Here is an 18,668-nt window from a genome sequence, read left to right on the forward strand (position 1 = left end):
AACCTGTTTTTTTTCCCTCAGATTATGGGTTGCCCAGTCCAGGTTTCTTCAAATCCTCGTATACTACTCCCAGGGCAGATGCAGGTTGCAAGTTAACATTAACTAAAAATGCTGTGATATAATGAGCCGTCGTTAGCAATATTTTGTTTTTGGTGATTCAGTCCTTGTCAAAATAAAGAAAGAAACATAGGCTACATAGATACAGCCTGAGTGATTAAGAGGATAAATAAACTGGGTGGACAAGCTGAGGTACACACTGAGAAAATACTTTCCCCTGTGCCCTCCTTGGGGAATACCATCATTTGCTCTTGTGTCTTACCACATGCTGTCCGTGTCACTGTCAGATTAATCCCTAAGTGTAAATCCAAATATGAGAAGTGGTCCTCAATCTTGCCTCAATATACTGCATACTGCCGGGTTCACCATAAATGAGACCATTTGATGAGCTAAGTTTGGACACACGAGCCTAATGGTGATATTAAAGAGGAGACCTGGGAGAATGGATGGCTGGACATCAGTCACTTTAATCACCTGTTTCATTATTGAGTGAATGGCTGCCACCTGGTCATACAGGAAGAAGTGTATGTGAAGTAAGTGTGTGTGTGTGTGTGTGTGTGTGTGTGTCCAGGGTCTGAGGAGGAGTTCTAAGGCTCCAGTCCCCAGAAGCCTCTTTGTTTTCAACAGAAGCAGAAATGTGCTAGTCTGGCCAGGTGATGGACGGTGTGCACTTGGGAATGAAAAGAAAAATTGGGAAATAAAGAAAATTGATTGTATCTTTATTAGTCCATATCTGCAGTGTTAATGAGGTCATTTTTTCATCTCACGTTTACTGCAGTTTGCATCATTATCGTGTAAAAATCCGAAGACGCTATGTTCACAGGCGTTGGAAGGTGCAACATTGTTATAACCTGCTACAAATATATTTTCAATATCTTATTCATGAATTTGGGTGATTGAATTGAGGCCATAGCAAAAATGCCATGAATCCTTTGAGCAACTTGGTGCATGTTTAAGATAGAATGTGGATCAGTTGCATTTTGTAATACACAAAATCAGATGTAACTATCTGTTGTGATGCTTTGTCATTTATCATCTCTTCTGTGTCGTGTCGAGTAAAATATTAAATTAGAAATAAAAACTGCAGAATTCATATGCTTAAGGGAAAAAAATGACCTTGACTTCATGTACAGAAACCTTATGTTTAATGTGTACAACCATTGCATCTTGTGTTTTTAAACTGCATTATAGAGAAGCCCAGTGTACAAATACAAATACATACAAACACAAATACCTGCCCAGAGGAAAATAAATTACCCTATTGATCTGAGATCCAGGTGAAACATTTTAATTCTTGCTAAAGGTCAGGATAGAGGCAAAGTAACCCATGCCTACAGGATGATCCGCACGCTCGCATCTCAATGCAGTCCTACCGTCCACATTTCAGAGTCACACGCACACACCACAGAGGCGATAAGAGAGCGAATAAGCTGTCAGTGGGCCGAGCTCGCCAGTCCCCTCTATATTCTTCACATTACTACAGAGGGAACAATGTGTCTGCTGTGGCAGGTGGCCATAGTTCATAATGTGCTGATGCTGACCAAGTGTCAGTTTGATCCATGGGATCGGTGAGTGGGATGGGGCTGTGGCTCCTGAATCCTTAAGCAAGCAACTGTGTGGTGCTCCTGTGGGGACTGTTGGAGACATGATACAGATGAGACCGGCAACTATCTGCCTAATGGGAGACAGATACAAGGCGCAGAGAGGGAGAAAGAGAGATGAAGAGGGGGAGAGACAGTGGGCAGAACGGATGAAGAGTTGAATATCGCATTAGAGAAACACAAAAAGAGAGGCGGGCAGTGCTCTTGTCATTCAGCGTTATTTGTCATCACAGACCTATACCTCTGACACTAATGTATCTGTCCTACAAAGACCCACGGCATCTAAATCTAATATTTTGAAGCCACTCTGTTTAAGGACTTATGGTCGTCCCTGCTGATGATGATGTTGTTGGGGTGGACTGATGATGGTGACTGTAAGCCTTGCATCATACAAGAATCCCTCCATGTGGGTGTTAGACTGCATCATCTCATCTTTCTTTGCTTTTCATTGCAGCTGAAGGTGTGCAAGACCCGCTCTCAATATTGTCACTTTATGGCCCAATGAAACAGTGTGTCAACTGTTGTCATGCCTGTCTGTCCTTCATTTTGTGTGCGTCTGTATGCATATTTGCATTGTATGCTGTGGGAGTGGATTTGTGCGAAGGCCACAACAGCCCTGGCACAAATAAATTCAACTTTAGAGGGACACAGTTTGGACACAGTTGTTTACACACACACACACGCACACATGCACAAACACATACACAGATTCCTTGCGGCAGGTTTTGCAGTGAGCGATGAGCTTAGTGAGCGTGATCAAAGCAACAAAGTGCAGCAGAACAGACACACACATCCCATCTTCAGCAGAAAAGTGTAACACACACACACATACACGCACACACACTGTAGACACAGCTACTTTATCAGTCCCAGTATCTGACTCAACACCATTTACATATTCAACAAACTGTCACATTCACAAATGCACACTGTAGCCCAAGGCATTTGTTTGATATGAATTCATTTATTAAGTGGTGAGTGAAATATTAACAGAGTGACAATTGAGTCATGTCACCTAAACATGCATGTGAGGTGTTGTAAGATGTGCATTATGTCTATGGATTTAATAAAAAGTTCACTGAATTAAATGCTTGTTTTTATGTGCCTGTGTGATGTACTGTAGTTACTGCAAAATTGCAACCTGCCTGCACAGAAATACAAGAAATGAGCACGACTTTCTCAACAACACACTGCGTTGTGGTGCCATGGAATGGGTTAAGATTACATGGCAACACCATGGAATCAATACCAATGCAAAGTCAGTTAGGAAACATTATATATGCCACCACCACACCAAAACGTGGAGCTTCATTAGGTTTAGACACCAAAACTACTTGGTTAAAGTTAGGGAAAGGACATGGTTGATGTTAGCAAGACATTGAACGCTGGTCTTGCCTCAAAATGGGTTCAAACTCAGATCTGAGTGAAAGTCACTGATTGGCCCATCCACTGACCCTAGCTCCTAACTCGGACTTTATTGCTCTTTATACTACCGGTAAATTGTGTGTCCAATGCGGCTAATAATCCTAATTCACTTGGTATTGGCATAGTTTCTGTGGTGCTGACATGCAATTGTTACCCATTCCCTGACACCACCATATAATGCGCTAAGATAGTCATGTTCTTTTCATTGATTTCTGTGAGACCAGCCTCCAAAATTCAATTGTTTCTCAGTGAACCAATTGAAACTAACATCAGTATAGATAATCATTCCAGTGCTCGTCAGCTGGTGAAGGGTTAACCCAGTGGTTGATGAAATAATATTGGGGTAACAAATGGAGGATGATCAGCTGAAATTGTAAATATGCTCCTTTTCAAAATCTGTGCTTCCTACTCACTCAACAAAAAGGTGTGCTTGATAGATTTTTCTGCGTGCTTGTGTGTACGTGTAAATCAGTATGGCTTTGCATGGCCTTGCTTTGGTTGCCATGTCCATTCTGGCAAAAAAGTGGATTCTGTTTGGCCCCATCCAATAATGTCAGAGAAAATAAAAAAGGTGTGCATGCTATAAACCTTCCTGTGGTTGTGATTATGAGGCAAATAAACCACCAACAGTCTCAAAAATCAATTATGTTTTCCAAAAAGCATTATATATTTATTTCTTTAGAGGTCTTTATCTTCTCATAGCTTATATCAGCCTGACAGTTTGCTCTTTATACTATGAATCGCATCATAAAGATTTATGTCGGCCCAAAAAGATGAGTGTAATTATTTAAAAAAAAAAAAAAAAAGGTGGATAAGCAGAGTTTAGGTGGGTTTACCCTCCACAACATCCGTGACCCTTTCTCATCCTCTGTAGTCTTCCCTCCTTTTGCCTCCTCTTTCATTTCCAACCGCTCTCTCTCTCCTTCTTGGTCTTCCTTGGCGATTTATTGCGCGGGGCAGGCAGACAGCAGAGAAACCTCCCTGTATGGAACGATCTGTCATCTCAACATTATCAGCCAAACACACCGCCTTCCATATTGTGCTACAAGGGCTCGGGCAAATTGCTATTTTTATGGGACATGATAAAGGAAATGCTACCTTATGTTCACATTTTTTACTGCCCGATGTTAGAGCAGGACATGCCATGATTCACTATATTGGAAACTAGTTTGTGCTGTGTGTGTCGCTCTGTGTGTGTGTGTGGGTGTGGGTGTTTGCTGACTGGGTGGGTCGAAAATGATACTTTCCACTGAAACATGAATATTGTTATATCGCTGATAACTATTAGACAGTTTGATTCAATAGATCCTCAGATGATGTCCATTCTAACAGCATTGTGGTATATCAAACCCAGTGTCCTGCACGGCTGCTTTTAATTAGTGAAAATGTGTGAGGGTGATGGATTGATCTCCCTCCCAAATAGAAATATTATAGGCAATAACTTCTAACTTATTTGGGTCAGCTATTGGTTGTCGTAAATCAATAAGTCCAAAGGTCAGAGAGGGGAAAGGAGCAAAATTAAAGTGAGAGATCAAGAGAAACACTTTAAAGGCAAAAGGCAAACCTACTGTACGTTCTGTGGGCAAGAAGTATGTTGATTTCCTCTGTGTGCTCTCTTTTCTCCTCTCCTCTCCTCTCCTCTGCTGTCTCTCCCTCTCCTTCAATCCTTCTCTCCCCGAGCCCTCGGCGTGCCTGACAGCCAGCGCTGCACCAAACTGACAGGCCCTCAAACCGTGGCCAAGAAAGCGAGCATTAATTAAGTCATTGCCGGACTGTAATTTCCTTGAGAAGTAAAAAATTTCCTCACACGCGAAAAGGTTACCGAGACCTTTTCTGTGTCAAAATTACCATGCGTCATGAATATTAATGCACTTAATGAAGACAACCTTTGGTTCATCAAGAATGTTCCAGTAGCAGGTGCCAAGCTGATAAACTCACTCTGTGAAGGCTGTGTTTTCTCGCTCTCTCTCTCTCACTCTGTCTCTCTCTTTCTCTCTCTCTCTCTCTTTTTCTCTGTCTTTCTTCTTTTTTTTCAGTTTTATGTCAGGCCCTTGGAAAATAGAGATTCATTCATTTAAATCAGCATCCTCCAATCAGAATTTACTGACTCATACACCAACAGTCTCTCCGTCTCTCTCTTTCTCTCACTCTCACACACATACACACACACACACACTTTTAACCACCATTTCCTCTTATTCGTTCATTTTTTTGGGATCCATGTCCTTGGGTTCGTCTCTCAGGCCTGCTGACTCGGTCATCAGGTTTCCAAAAACCTGTCTGAGAAAAGAAGTGTTGATTTGACATGTTTTTCTCGCGCTGGATGTAAGAGAAAACACTTTTACACGTGCCCTTTGCTTTTGGCAAATTTTTTGGAACTGAAATGAATGTGATCTGTGCTACCATTTGCGGTAATTGAACTGCTGTTTGAATGTGCTGTTATATTGTTCTTGTAGTTGCATAAGTTCAGTCGAGCCTGTTAGCAAGCCAATTATATCCTGTCTTAGTCATGTCTCAGACAGGCTATCATGCTTCTGGAAAAATCCTTAGTGAGTGTTAAAATGTTTTAAAATGCCAGTAGGAGTCATTATGTGTTCTCTGCCTCCGCTGGGTGGCTTTAAAAGTAGACTGATGTTCACGTAGCTGCCAAAATGCTGGGTGGCACTGCGTAATGCAAGTTTTAGCAAAAGGATAGACTCACTTGGGAAAACCAGGGCCTGAAATTTGACTGAACCTTTGATGAAATGGTCGGCAGTGTGTGACAAGTAATTGTTGCAACCAGTTTGGACTTTCAATATTTGTGTGAGACTTTTAATGTTTAATCCTATCAAATGTCCACTGTATTTGAAAAAGACTTCATAAATAGTAAACTGTGAGAGCAACATTTAGTACATTTACATGCACTTACTTTGACTAGGGCAATAGTTTGATTATGTTACATGATATAATGTAAATTAATAGGATTGTGTACATTTCTTAATTCACATGACACTGGATAAAGTCAGACTGAGGAAGTGATTCTGCCCTTTGACCTACTTTAAGTCCTTGCCCTGTGTTTTCTAGCCATGATGTCCTTTTTTTGTTTGTTTGTTATTTGCCTTTTTCTCCTTTAATTAATTTAGACTAAAAGCTGTTTCTTCTTCACTCCAGATGTGGTGTTTACCACTTGCCATGTTGTTTGAGTGCATCTTTATTCCAGAGAGGAGAAGGAACTGAGGTGATTCACTCACCGGCTGATCTCGCACACACACTATCATTCTGTGACCAAAAACGCTCTGGACTGTTTTTATTTCTCTCAACCAATCACAATCGTCTTGGGCGGCGTGAAGCACAGGATGCTCACTGGACTCATTAGAAGCACAGATAATTTAATAGCTGTATGAAGCTCTTGCAGAGTGACATGAAACTGGTATCACAGAGGTTTGTGTGAAGTGGAACGGGTTTCTACATTTGTTTACACACTAGTTCACAGGTTGGTGTTGTTTTTTGAAAGGGCAGGAAATGGCGGTTGTAATAGTTGCCGAGTAGCAGGCCAATACACACAGTCTACATCCAACGAGTCAGACCGATCACTGGCTACCTCAGCATCATTTCTAGAATCACAAAGACGACATCAGCACCCAAACTTAATTGGGTTGGAAGTTTTTTTTTCTGTCTTCTACCAATAATAGTACATGAGGCTCATTGGTTTGAGCAAATATGAGTTTATTAACCTGAAATCCGTCTTCAAGAATGATTTTCTGTGTGTGATTTGATGGCGTAGGCCTATGATTGTATACATGCTAGAGTAATAAAATGACAGTAGCATAATTTAGGGGTGCAACTCACTTCACTCATTGAACCAATTTTTGATCTTATTATACATGTACATGCACATGACATTTTAAACATCAAATTCTTATTTTCTAGTGTGCATGTAACCATAATTGATTGATTGATAGCATCTATAGCTGCTGATAGTTGTTCCTTTTTCAAAAGATCTTTGATGTCTAATTCACACTCCTGTCCTTTGTCTTTAAATCGGTTTCACTTGATCTAAGAGGAAAAACAGAGATAAAGTCAGAATGCACAGAGTTGTATTGTGTTAGGCATTTTGTTCTGAGTCAATATAAATAGCCGGGTTAACTTGACATGTAGACGAAACGCTCAGGTGTATGCACACCTATACCAGGATGAGACTTAGAGACGTGTCATCCAAATATACAGTGACTTGTCATTATGTATACTTTCTACATGTATGTTCTGGCTGGCCACAGTGATTGGTGGATCATTGTGCTCACCAGCTGCTTTCACATTCTCACCAGCCAAATTGATTTTGAAAATACCACCGATTTATAAATAGTGATGGCGAGGCAACATTTTACAAGTCACTGAGTGTCATTCCCAGGGCTTTTGATGCACCGGCTGTGAACGCTTTGCCCCAGTCCTCCTCCTCCTCCTCCTCCTCCTCCTCCTCCTCCTCCTCCTCCTGTCCCACATCTTGCACCACCGCTGCCTATTATCTCCATTGTGTAATTGAGATGCAGAAACATTGACAGAACTCATTTACTGCGATGGAGAGCTGTGTAATGTGGAAGGGAACACAGATTATTACATCAACACACACACACACACACAGACACACAAAGACAGACAGACACACACACACACACACATGTTACCAAAGGAGAATATAATTTGGCACCATGTTTGAAGAGCCCATTCAATTGTTCTGTGAAGATTTGCACTTACAGACTCATGGCTCCAGGGTGGCAGAGGGAGTAGAGGTGAGCACATCTTCTGTGATTGCTTCCTGTCCTGTTGGATGCTCTTGATGCGTGTACATGTGTTTATTTGAATGAGTGAAAATGGGAGCTGCTGGCATCCCTTATAACAATGTATGACTCTCACTCGTAGGCTACTTGAATGTGGTCGCTCAGTTGGCGGGTACTTTTTGTTTTGTCATCAACTTTAATGAAAATAATTACCAAAATCAAAAAATGTGAAAGGATTTAACATCTCAAAAAGCCACAAATTCTTGTGAAAGTCAGTATGCACTGGCAGCTGAATGTAATCTAAACCTTGCCTTCCTGTTGAAAACATTCATTTTTTGTCCCTCATCTTTCTTCCTCCCACCCCCCCGCACCAGAATGACACCGTATCTCAGAAGGTGGTTCATCCTCTTGAGACAAAGGGCCTCACTCACACACTCACACACACACACACACACTCACATATACATGGACACACGCACACACACACACACACACACACACACACACACAAGAGCACCGAGGTCTGCTGTCATACACCTCTCATTAATTCCTACCTGTCAGCCGGCTCCCCCTACCGTATCGGGCCCCCGAAAGGTGACAGCTTTCCAATGACTGACAAAGGCTCTTTAGGTGATACAGAAGATCCCTAGCAACCGCTGGCTTCTGTAAAGTGCCCCTCAAATGTCACTTTTGCTGCTCCGAGATGTGCACACACACACACACACAAACCCACATGCAGTATTTTTAAAACAGAGGCCTGCTCTCAAGTCTTCAACCATCTTTGACATCCAGAGGCTATGGATGTCACGGAGGCCTCAGCTCTTAAAGCTTTTAACATCCGAGAGAGATGCGTTGTTTGACAGTGCTATTCGTTGGATGCTATTGTTGCGTGTCGTTTTCCCCCCGAGTGCATTGGATTTGCTTGTTTTTTTGCTTTTTTTTTGTTGTAAGAGGCAGATAAGGAAGAGGAAGACACAGAACCAAACTTTCCCTCGATGTCCATTCGCCTGTCATGCATTGAGTGGCAATAACAAGCAATATTTGTGCAAGTCGATGCTGGTTGGTAAGGGGTCAGGTACACAGAGACGGTGGCCTCTTGGATTGACGTCATTCAGGTCCGTCCCACAGTGCGGCGCGCACCCAGTGACTGTAACAGTGGATGTAGACATCTGAAAGTTTTGCACTGTGGGGATACAAGATGACGTCAAACCAGAAGGAGGAGGAAGAGGCCAAGCACCTCCATTTTTCAGGCTCTTTCAGCTTGTGCTAAGTGAGGTAGCACAGACTCCCTATCGGTGCTCCACAAAGAAAGAAACAGATGTTGGTTTTCTTCTCAGTCCCAAATAATACCAAATATTAATTATCACACACAGTTTTCCCTGTGATTGTGACCTCAGCTATGATTTTTGTCCATTCATCTGTTAGTGAAATCAGATATCCAATAAACCACTGGCTCAATTTTGACAACATATAGGATGAGTGATGTGTCTTGCCACTGATTCTACTGATTGGGATGATTCGATTGTAATGACCTGAAAATTTTGTATCGTCTACCTTGTTTGAGCTGTTGCCATGAAATAATGTGCAAACTTGAATCTATCCATCCATTTTCATTACTTGTTCATCTTAATCAGGGTCACAACTGGGATAGAGACTGTCATACTTGTATTATATTATTGGAAATAGGTTTCATAAAGATACACACGTCCCACCTATTAGATTTCTCATAAATTAAGACTTTGCCTCATAATTGAAATTTTAATTATTGTTACTGATTTGCCCAAAGGGGGTGATGCAACATCTGTAGCAGGCAACGTGTTTAATGTTAGCTTGGTGTTTCATTGAACTCTGTATCTGTGTTCACATATTGATGAGCACAAATAATTACCGATGCTTTTTATTTAGCCTGATCAAAAAGAGTAGAAGTCGAAACATCCCTATCAGTAGGAGGGCTGGTGAATCATCTGGAAGCAAACTTCAAAGACTTTTTGTAATGACGAGGAGTGGAATAGTTAAGGCAAGCCTCGGCTTTATAATGGTCACGGCAGTGTAAAACAGGAAATGATTGTGTGTGTGCGTGTATGTGTGTGTGTGAAAGAGAGAGACAGAGAAAGAGCTTATCAAATTAACAAGTATTACACACTGTGAGTCAAATGAAAGTCACAACGGGATATCACTGGTTTGAGAGAACAAAAGCTTTTGCTATATTTGTACGCACCTCCACTTTCAGAAAAAGATATAACTAAGGATGGTTTTGCAGATGGAAAAGCGGCCCTTTGTAGATCAATAAGTGGAATACGGCTCAATAAATGCCATGGTTTCACTGCGATTTCTGGGTCTGCACATGCTTGAAATACACACGTATGTTTATGTAAAGCACTTTTGAGTGAAAGCATACACCAAATGGCATATGTTTAGCAGCTGACATGAAGGAAGGCAAATCATGTAACCTGAGCCTCTCAAGGTGCAAGTGAAACAAGAATATTGTCAGTTTTAGAAAACTACTCAGAATAATTAGGGGCTAATTGGATTTCTGGAAGTGTTCTTCACAAAATGACTCACTGGGCTAAACATTGTTGAGGGTGATGATAACACCGAATTCATGAAGGCAGACATTTTCTTTTTCTTGTTTAATGATCACCTTGTTATGAATTGGAATTAAGAGCTCATTATTCTCAAAAAAAAAAATAAAGAAAGAAAGAGAAAAAAAGCCCAGAGATTGAAAGTTGCCATTCTACAAAAGATGAAAGAAGCACGAGACATAAGCTATTTAAGAAAAAAGAAAAAGAAAAAAAAATTCCACCAGAAAGCGGTAATCAGAAGAAATGGAGCGAAATGGTTTTTATGTTCTCATGCTCAAAGAGGATATCATGCAAGTTTGAGATTTCTGACTCCCTGAGTTAACCAGATGATTACATTAAACAAACAACCATGATGGGGCTGGTGTCAGCCTCTTCATGGACTCAGTTACTTTGGTACCTCAGTGCAATTTATGTGACTTCATCCCAATGATTTGGCATCATTCAGCTGGAAAAAAAAAAAAAAATCTGATTATGTCTGTTTAGCCTCTTAGATTTGAATGTGCTCACACATTAAATGCAGGTAGAGTGCAGCGCATGACAGATATACACAGCCTGCTGTCCTCTATTGCTTGAACCCTCATTTTACACTTTCCTTAAGTTTGAACGGCTTTCACACACTTCAAAGATTCAAGAATAAAAATCCCTTGATGTGACAAATACTGTACAACTCGGTGTGTTTTGTAGTCTTTTAATACTAACTAGGGAAAGTTCATATCATAATATAAATGTTTGTGTACAATTAAAACTATTCATTCATGTATGGCAGACAAAAAAGACATATGAAAGTATTTTCAAACTTTGATCTGGTTTGCACCCATTGCACTCATGAATTTTGAATTCTATTTTGATTTTGAATTTCGTTCACCAGATAAAATGGAAATGAATTCAGTTGAGTTGTATTACATTAACAGTGCAATGAAAACGTAGTGAGTGATTCAGTACTTTATGAAGTATTTTGAAGTTGTAAGTCTGGGATGGGTATATATTATTTTTATTCTTTATTTTACCTTTGCTTCCATGGTTACTGTCCACTGGGAGGGGGTCAATAAAGTTAAACCTTGAACCTTGTTGCAAGATGATAGTGGAGTTTTCCACATTTTTACATTCTCTCAGACAAAGGAGCCATCACCCTTGAAGAATGGGGAAAATGCTGGAAATATATGGCTCCGGGTTTCCTGTAGGAATTAATTACGTAACCTATTGTAGCATGCCTCAAAAGTTCACGGTGCATGAAAAACTTAATATGCATGGCCTTCACCTTTACAGGCTCATAAAATTATAGAGTTGTGCTTAATTTTTTTTTTTTTTTTTTTTTATAATGTGAGAGAAAAAAAATTACTAAGACTGGCATATGTTAATAACATTCTACGTGGGAGAGATTTTAAAAATTTGGGTTTGATGTTCACTCACAGTACAATGGAAAGGTCAATAATATTTTTTAATACTTCTCTAATGATATTTCACATTCTTACACTCCACCTTTAAATTGGACTCCGTGGGTAGCCTTGATATTAAAACTGTGACAAAATTCAGAAGTGGCCCACGTTTAAGTACGTTATTATCTGGGTCTTCCTCCAGCCATACCACCGTGTATGATATAGTGTGATTTCCTGCTGCTTTGAGGAACATTTTTCTCTAATATGGAGACACTATTGTCACTCACACACTGATTGTTGATTTTTTTTTTTTTTTAATGTAGCTTTGGTGATATAGCTCATGAGTAATCTTCTTTGAGATAGTAGTCATTACTAGTCTGCTAGAAACCTGCTTGAATGTCTTACTTCATACTGTAGTAGTCCAAGTCTGATGCTTAGATTTATTAGGATGTATTTTCATTCAGTTATGATTTATTTAATTTCCAATGCACAGAAATGAAGGTAGTCCATGGCTTTCTAGGCCAGACTACCTTCCTTTCTACATTTCAGCTTATTTTGCTACCAGGTACCTGCATTAAAATGACTCAGCTGTGCAGAAGTTCTTTCATTTTTGGCTGTTATTTTTCACAAAATGGAAACAAAATCTGCCACTTGGTTGAGATCCATCTGGGTTGTTCACCACTTGTTTCCACAGATTTAACCTGAAAGCGATCTGAATTTGAATCAAAACATGTGAATTGACCCCACCCAGTTGGTGTAATTGTTCAATAAAGATGTGATTCCTCATATTTTCCCCATATATCTTCACTGCGCTGTCTGAGTCTAAAAAAAAAAAAAAAAAAAAAAACAGTCTAAATTGAATATGGAAGAGAGGTGAAATGGCCGCAGTTTGAAAAGCGCAGTCTCTATATGCACATGTATGAGCTGGAGTGATGAAGTCAGGGCTGTGCATGTTCTCAGGCCAGGGCAGGTCTGGCAGCCCTGCCTACTACTTGATTAGGCCACTCTGACAACCCAGCAGCCTGGTAAGGTCAAGCCCTACAGAGTGTCAGAGAGGTGGGATGATGATGTATTTCTCTGATGCCTCTGTTTTTCACCTCTTGACTTTGTTGTTTTTCTCCTTTGCGTCAGTGTCAACTTTTTGCCCATCTGCTGGGGACGTGTCTGCCGTCAGAGCTGGACGGTCAAACAGTTAACCCTTCACACGCCTGCGGTGCCGTGGTGAAAACGTCTCCCGCTCTCTGTTTTTGGTTGCGATTTGGTTGTCCACCAGCACTAAATTTAATGCACGCCAAAGACGGAATTTGCTGCATTTTTAGTGAAGGCATGGTAATTGTTTTCAGACATCACAAATTCATCCCACTATCTGTATAGCATATTGAACGTGAGATTATGCATTGATGCAATATAGCAATGACTGTATTTCAACTATCCTTTTAACTGGCAATGGTTAGTGCATCCTGAGTGTTAATTTGTTAGAAAATTTGAAGACTATCTAGATCAAAGCCTCAGTTTTAAAATACATCTATCTTTTTTATGGGACTTCAGAAATCTGTTTTGTAATGGAGGTCGTTTGAAAGACTAAAATGAACAGTATCTCTCTAAACCTCTCGATATCCATATTAAATGAAACATTGTTACTGTTTGCCTCAATGTTCATTCTTTCTACAATATAAACTATAATTCCTGTCCAAGCAGCCTTCTATCTGATAACTTCAGTAGCATTCAGCTGTGAGTTTTACTTTCAGCTCTGATTTTGTAAAAACATTGCTACATTTTTTTTTTGAAAATGATGGTCATCTCACATTAGAGTGAATAAAAAATCAGCTTAGTCAAAGCTTAGTATGCAGTTTATGTGTGCATGCAGGTAACAGTGTTAATAGTGCAAGCAGCGTGTCAGCTCACGCAGTCTGCATTTATACAACACAAAGCTATAGAAACAACAAAAGAAGCGTTCAGAGATGTACTCTTTTCCAGCACGACTGCAGGTGCCTTAGGTGACAAGAGCTGCTGTGATTCTGATGTCTTGCCCTTAGCTAATAGTCCTACGGTATGTGCTCCTGCTACTGTAGAGGTGTCTCTTGTTGTTAGTATAAAATGGTGGGTATTTCAACTGATAATGTTGCAGACATCGCTGGATAAGACACATCAGGGAATTGTGCATTTTCAGTGTGACCTCGGACATATCTGCTATTAAGTCTGAAAACAAAGGGTTAGCCTCAGCCACACACAAATATAATATATGAACATGTAAGCCCCTGTACTAGAGAAATGCTACATGTAGACACACAAATATATACATACATATATATACACACAAACACACATATAAATATATACACATGTATATGTAGGATAAATGGATAGATAGTACTGAACAGTTTACATGTACTGAACATATATATGTAACTTATATATGTAAACATATGAAAACAACATGTTGCCCTTAAAAAATGCATGTGTTGGTAATACATGTGAGACACATGTGGCCATACATCAAAATGGGTCAAATTTGGATACGTTTTATGTATGGGTATTAATTAGGGATATATGTGTGGGAATCTCCAATATGTACATAGATCACATTTCCATATAAGGCACAAAATGAGAGACTAGACCATAAGAAAAAAAAAAACCACACTGTTGAAAGATTACATGGGGAAAATACTACAGAAATGCTTGTTATAACTTTAAAAACTGCTTAATCACCATTATTTGTCAGCTAAAGTGACTCAGGACAACACAATAGGATGTGGTGTCAACTAGATTTCTCTCCGTCTGCCTCTCGGTGCTGCTGTGTCTCTGCATCAGCGTCTCTGGGCATACAACACAGACAGAAATAGGGAGGGAGAGGAAGAGGGCTGTGTGTTGTGTATGTGTGTGTGTGTGTGTGTGTGTGTGTGTGTGTTGTGGCATGTTGGGGGGTAGCGGTGGGTGGAGCACTGTATGTGTCTGTGCTCAGGTGGCAGATACCCTAGGTAAATCATTTCAGATCCATTTATTCAGAAGCCTGTGTGCAGACGACACCTGCACAGCGCTGCCAAAGAAGTGCCACAATGTCAGCGACTTCGTTTGCAGCTCTGACCCTCCGGCTGGTGTGTGTGTGTGTGTGTGTGTGTGTGCGCGCGCGTATGTGTGTGTATATATATACTGTATATGTGTGTGCAGGTGTTAGTATTCTTTTAACGTGTGTTACCCTGAGAAAGGGTAACCTCTTTGTTTCTGTCTGTGTTAGGCAGGTAGCTCAGTCAAATGTGTGTTAGTCACAGAGAGAAATCACTGCCAGGGGAAAAAGGGTGGAATCAATTTTGCTGTCATTTGAATAGCTGGGTTACTACTGCACTGACCATCAATTCAGATTTTAAACCTAGCGTCACTCCCGTGTATTGCACAGAATAAAAATTAAGGATGAATAGTTGATTTAATTACTTTAATGAACAACATGACGCTACAAAGGAGATTTATTTAGCTCTTAAATAGCAAATTAGTAAAAAGAAATGTCCGAGATCAAATTAATGGTATTTTATAGTCATGATTAATTTAGATTTTTCTGACGTGACAGCTGTCTAATCTGTCTTCAAAGCCAGCTTGTTTGCGTGTATCAATTTTACGTTGACAGTCAGTTGTGACAGCTGTAAAGTGTTCTTGAAAAAGCGCCCGACGTGGACACTCAAGGCAGCCAGACGAAAGATTTGCACGCTGTGATGTCTGTGTGTCAAATTACTTATCTCACTAAGCATATGCTGCCACTTCAGAATCATATACTTCAAACGGCGGGCCTTCAAAAGCGTCAAAACGGAATGTCTTATTCAACACATCAGTCATGTAGCCACCAGCAAAATGAGGGACATGTCATTTGCACTCAACAAAAAGCTTCGGAAGACATTTAAAGACACTCTTGATGACTGTTTCAATTTGGAGAGACTGTTAATGATATCGCCTCAGCTGCCTTTTGCATTTTCTCTTAAGACACAAGTAAACGACAGAGAGGGCTTAGATGTTCACTTCAGCCAAAGCTCTGCCACTTATTAATTTGAATCCTGAAGACAATTACTAATTCACTGCCGTAGCCATTACTGACTCCCCAGATTTCTGGCTTTTTATAATGAGCCAATCCCAGGGTCAATTTAGTCTGCAACTAATGACAAAACATATAAAATAATGATTCCCTCTATCAAATCAGCACAATGGTATTGTATCCGTGACCGAGTCCCATTTTTATTTCATAGGCCTAAAGTGAAATTTTATGAGAAAAAGTAACAGAAAATCCTTGCCAAACAATGCCCACTGTGGTTTCTCATCCACTGTTTTCTTTTATTTGACCCCCCTTCCCGCAACACACACACACACACACACACACACACACTGACACTCACACATGCACACAACACACCACAGTCCTTGAGCTCCGAGCAAATATCCCACTTGGTTTGTACTGTGCTGAGTGTTACAGAGGGCTAAACTATTTCATTGCACTAATTGGCCAGTGTCATTCCTGACGTTTGGATAAACAGAGGGAAAGAGGGAAAGCTGAGACAAATGGTGGCTAATTAAACTGGTGTATGTGTGTGTGTGGTCGTGTGTGTGTGTGTGTGTGTGTGGTGCAGGGAGAAATCAGCTGACAAAAAAAAAATGTAACGAAGCACAACTTGACAACAGCAACCCTATCCCTCGCAATGGAGACATACATAAAAAAAAAAAAAAAAAAAGTCCTGCTTTCTTTGAAATCCTCAGCTTCTCTCTAATTGGGTTTCATTCAGCACTGTGTGAGGGAGGAGTAGCGAGACAATGATCGGCCACATTTTAGTTAACAATTTTATTTTAAATTTAAGGTGAGTAGTTGTTTTTGTTGTATTAAGGCCAGAGGTTTTCCTTTCGGCAATTTGCTAATTAGGATGTTAATTGAAAATGTTTTCACAGTTCTGCTGCTGGCTAAGCATGGTCAGGTGTGCATCGTATTCCTGTGACATTATAGGTTCAAATCCCCTCCTCTCTCCCTCCAGCAGATTCCTAGTGCTCCATTGTAAGCTGTCTAATAAAGCAGAAATCCAATAAAAACTCATTTTAAGGGTAAAAGGAGACGGAGGCTGGAGCGAGAGAGTTAAGGGAAGCAAAATCTTGAAATGAACTGAGGCCCGTTTGAACCCCCGGCCCACAGGGGACATTTGTTTTCAGAGGTAGCGTGCTGGCCCACTGCATCATCCCCAGGGAGATATCCTCCTCACCATTTCTCTACTCCTCTGCAGCGCTGTTTCACCTCGCGTTATAGCATTCTCCCCCGTCTGACTGTCTCACACATGTGGACATGTGCATCCTCACACACACACACACACATACATGCACAATCCCTCAAACCCTTACCCAACCCCCATCCTTGCCTTGCTCGCATTTGACCACTTGTCAGGGGATGTTTATGGGCCATTGTTTGCAGTGCTGATGATCATTGTCACCAGTTGATTCCATTACCCATACCCTTCTGATGGATGGGGCCCACCCTGACGTCCACTGATACGGGTGTCCTTGACCACTGGGGCAGACGCAATGAACGGAAAGGGGTGGTGGGGCGCAGAGATGGGGAACAATGATGGGAAGTTTGACTCTTTTCTGGGAGTTAGCTCTTTTTTATTCCATAGAAAGACTGCATTTTAATCCTCTAATTTTGTCGAGCTGCTTTGTGCCATCCAGAGATGGCAGATGGCATGGGCCAGAATTGTGGTAACCAATTGCAACAGTCAAAAGATTATTGTCTCCTTTTTGGCTGTGGTCTGGCTAATGTCATGCCATCGCTCTCCGCTTTTCTACCATCGCAGTGAATTAATACAACCAATGCACACAAAAAATAGGAGTTTAAAATGAATGAAAGGATGAATTGTCCGGGAGTCACACATCACGTTTACCCGTTTTACACAGACGCACAATCTCACTACCATCTGGAAGTTGGCATACTCGGTGTAAACGGGTTAATCAGCATTTCAGTCCTGGTTCAGAACCGTGCAACAGGCCTGGGTCACTACCAACTTCAGCTCTAATCTGCATAAGTGTAAACGGGCCACACACTGACTTGCAAATGACTTGCAAAAATAATTGCAAATAACTCACCATCTTTTGGACAGGACCTGTATTCATAGTGTAGCTGTAATGAGAGACTGGGACATCGAAAATACTGTGTTTCAATTGGTTTGGAAGATTGGGACACCAGTTAGCCTGGAAGTGGAAAAAGCATTTCATGTCTTCTGTGATTGTAAATGGTGTCACCTGATGTTTTTTTGCAGGTAATCCTACATTAAACAAAACCCATGTAAAACCAGTTTATGTTGTGTGTAAAACAATACTAAATACTACAGAGTTGAGATAACATTTAAAAAGTCTAAGGTCACGATGCAGGGTCACTGAAAGACTGACCATATTTTTGGATGATGTGGATGAAGCAGTGTTGATGGTAAAAACATTTACCAGGTTGCCAGCTATCATAATTTTTCACGGAGAGGCACATCATTGATCACAATGATATCTTGCTGGAAGACCGTGCAGTTAAAGGGCCATGTTTAGCGACCTTCTCAAGCACTTTCCAAAAAACTGTCAAGTTAAGACTTACCATTATCATCCTGAACCAAGACAGATTCTGTTTATATCCCTCAGATCCGTCCCTTGTCAACCCGCCCACGCCAGACAGATTACTTGGTTTCCTTGGGAAATAGCTTCCCTGGATAAGACAAAATATTGGTCTTAAAAGATACAAGGTCTGAAGTTGCCTTAACGGGTGTAAAAATTAGCTCCATTTTGTATGGTGTTTTAATGATTCTTGAGTCTGGCCATTGCTAAAACCATCATGTTATGTAACTTCACAACCAATAAAGCTATTCAAATGTTTTG

Source organism: Myripristis murdjan, chromosome 11 (genome assembly GCF_902150065.1).
Source record: "Myripristis murdjan chromosome 11, fMyrMur1.1, whole genome shotgun sequence".
In the NCBI taxonomy this organism is placed as follows: Eukaryota; Metazoa; Chordata; class Actinopteri; order Holocentriformes; family Holocentridae; genus Myripristis; species Myripristis murdjan.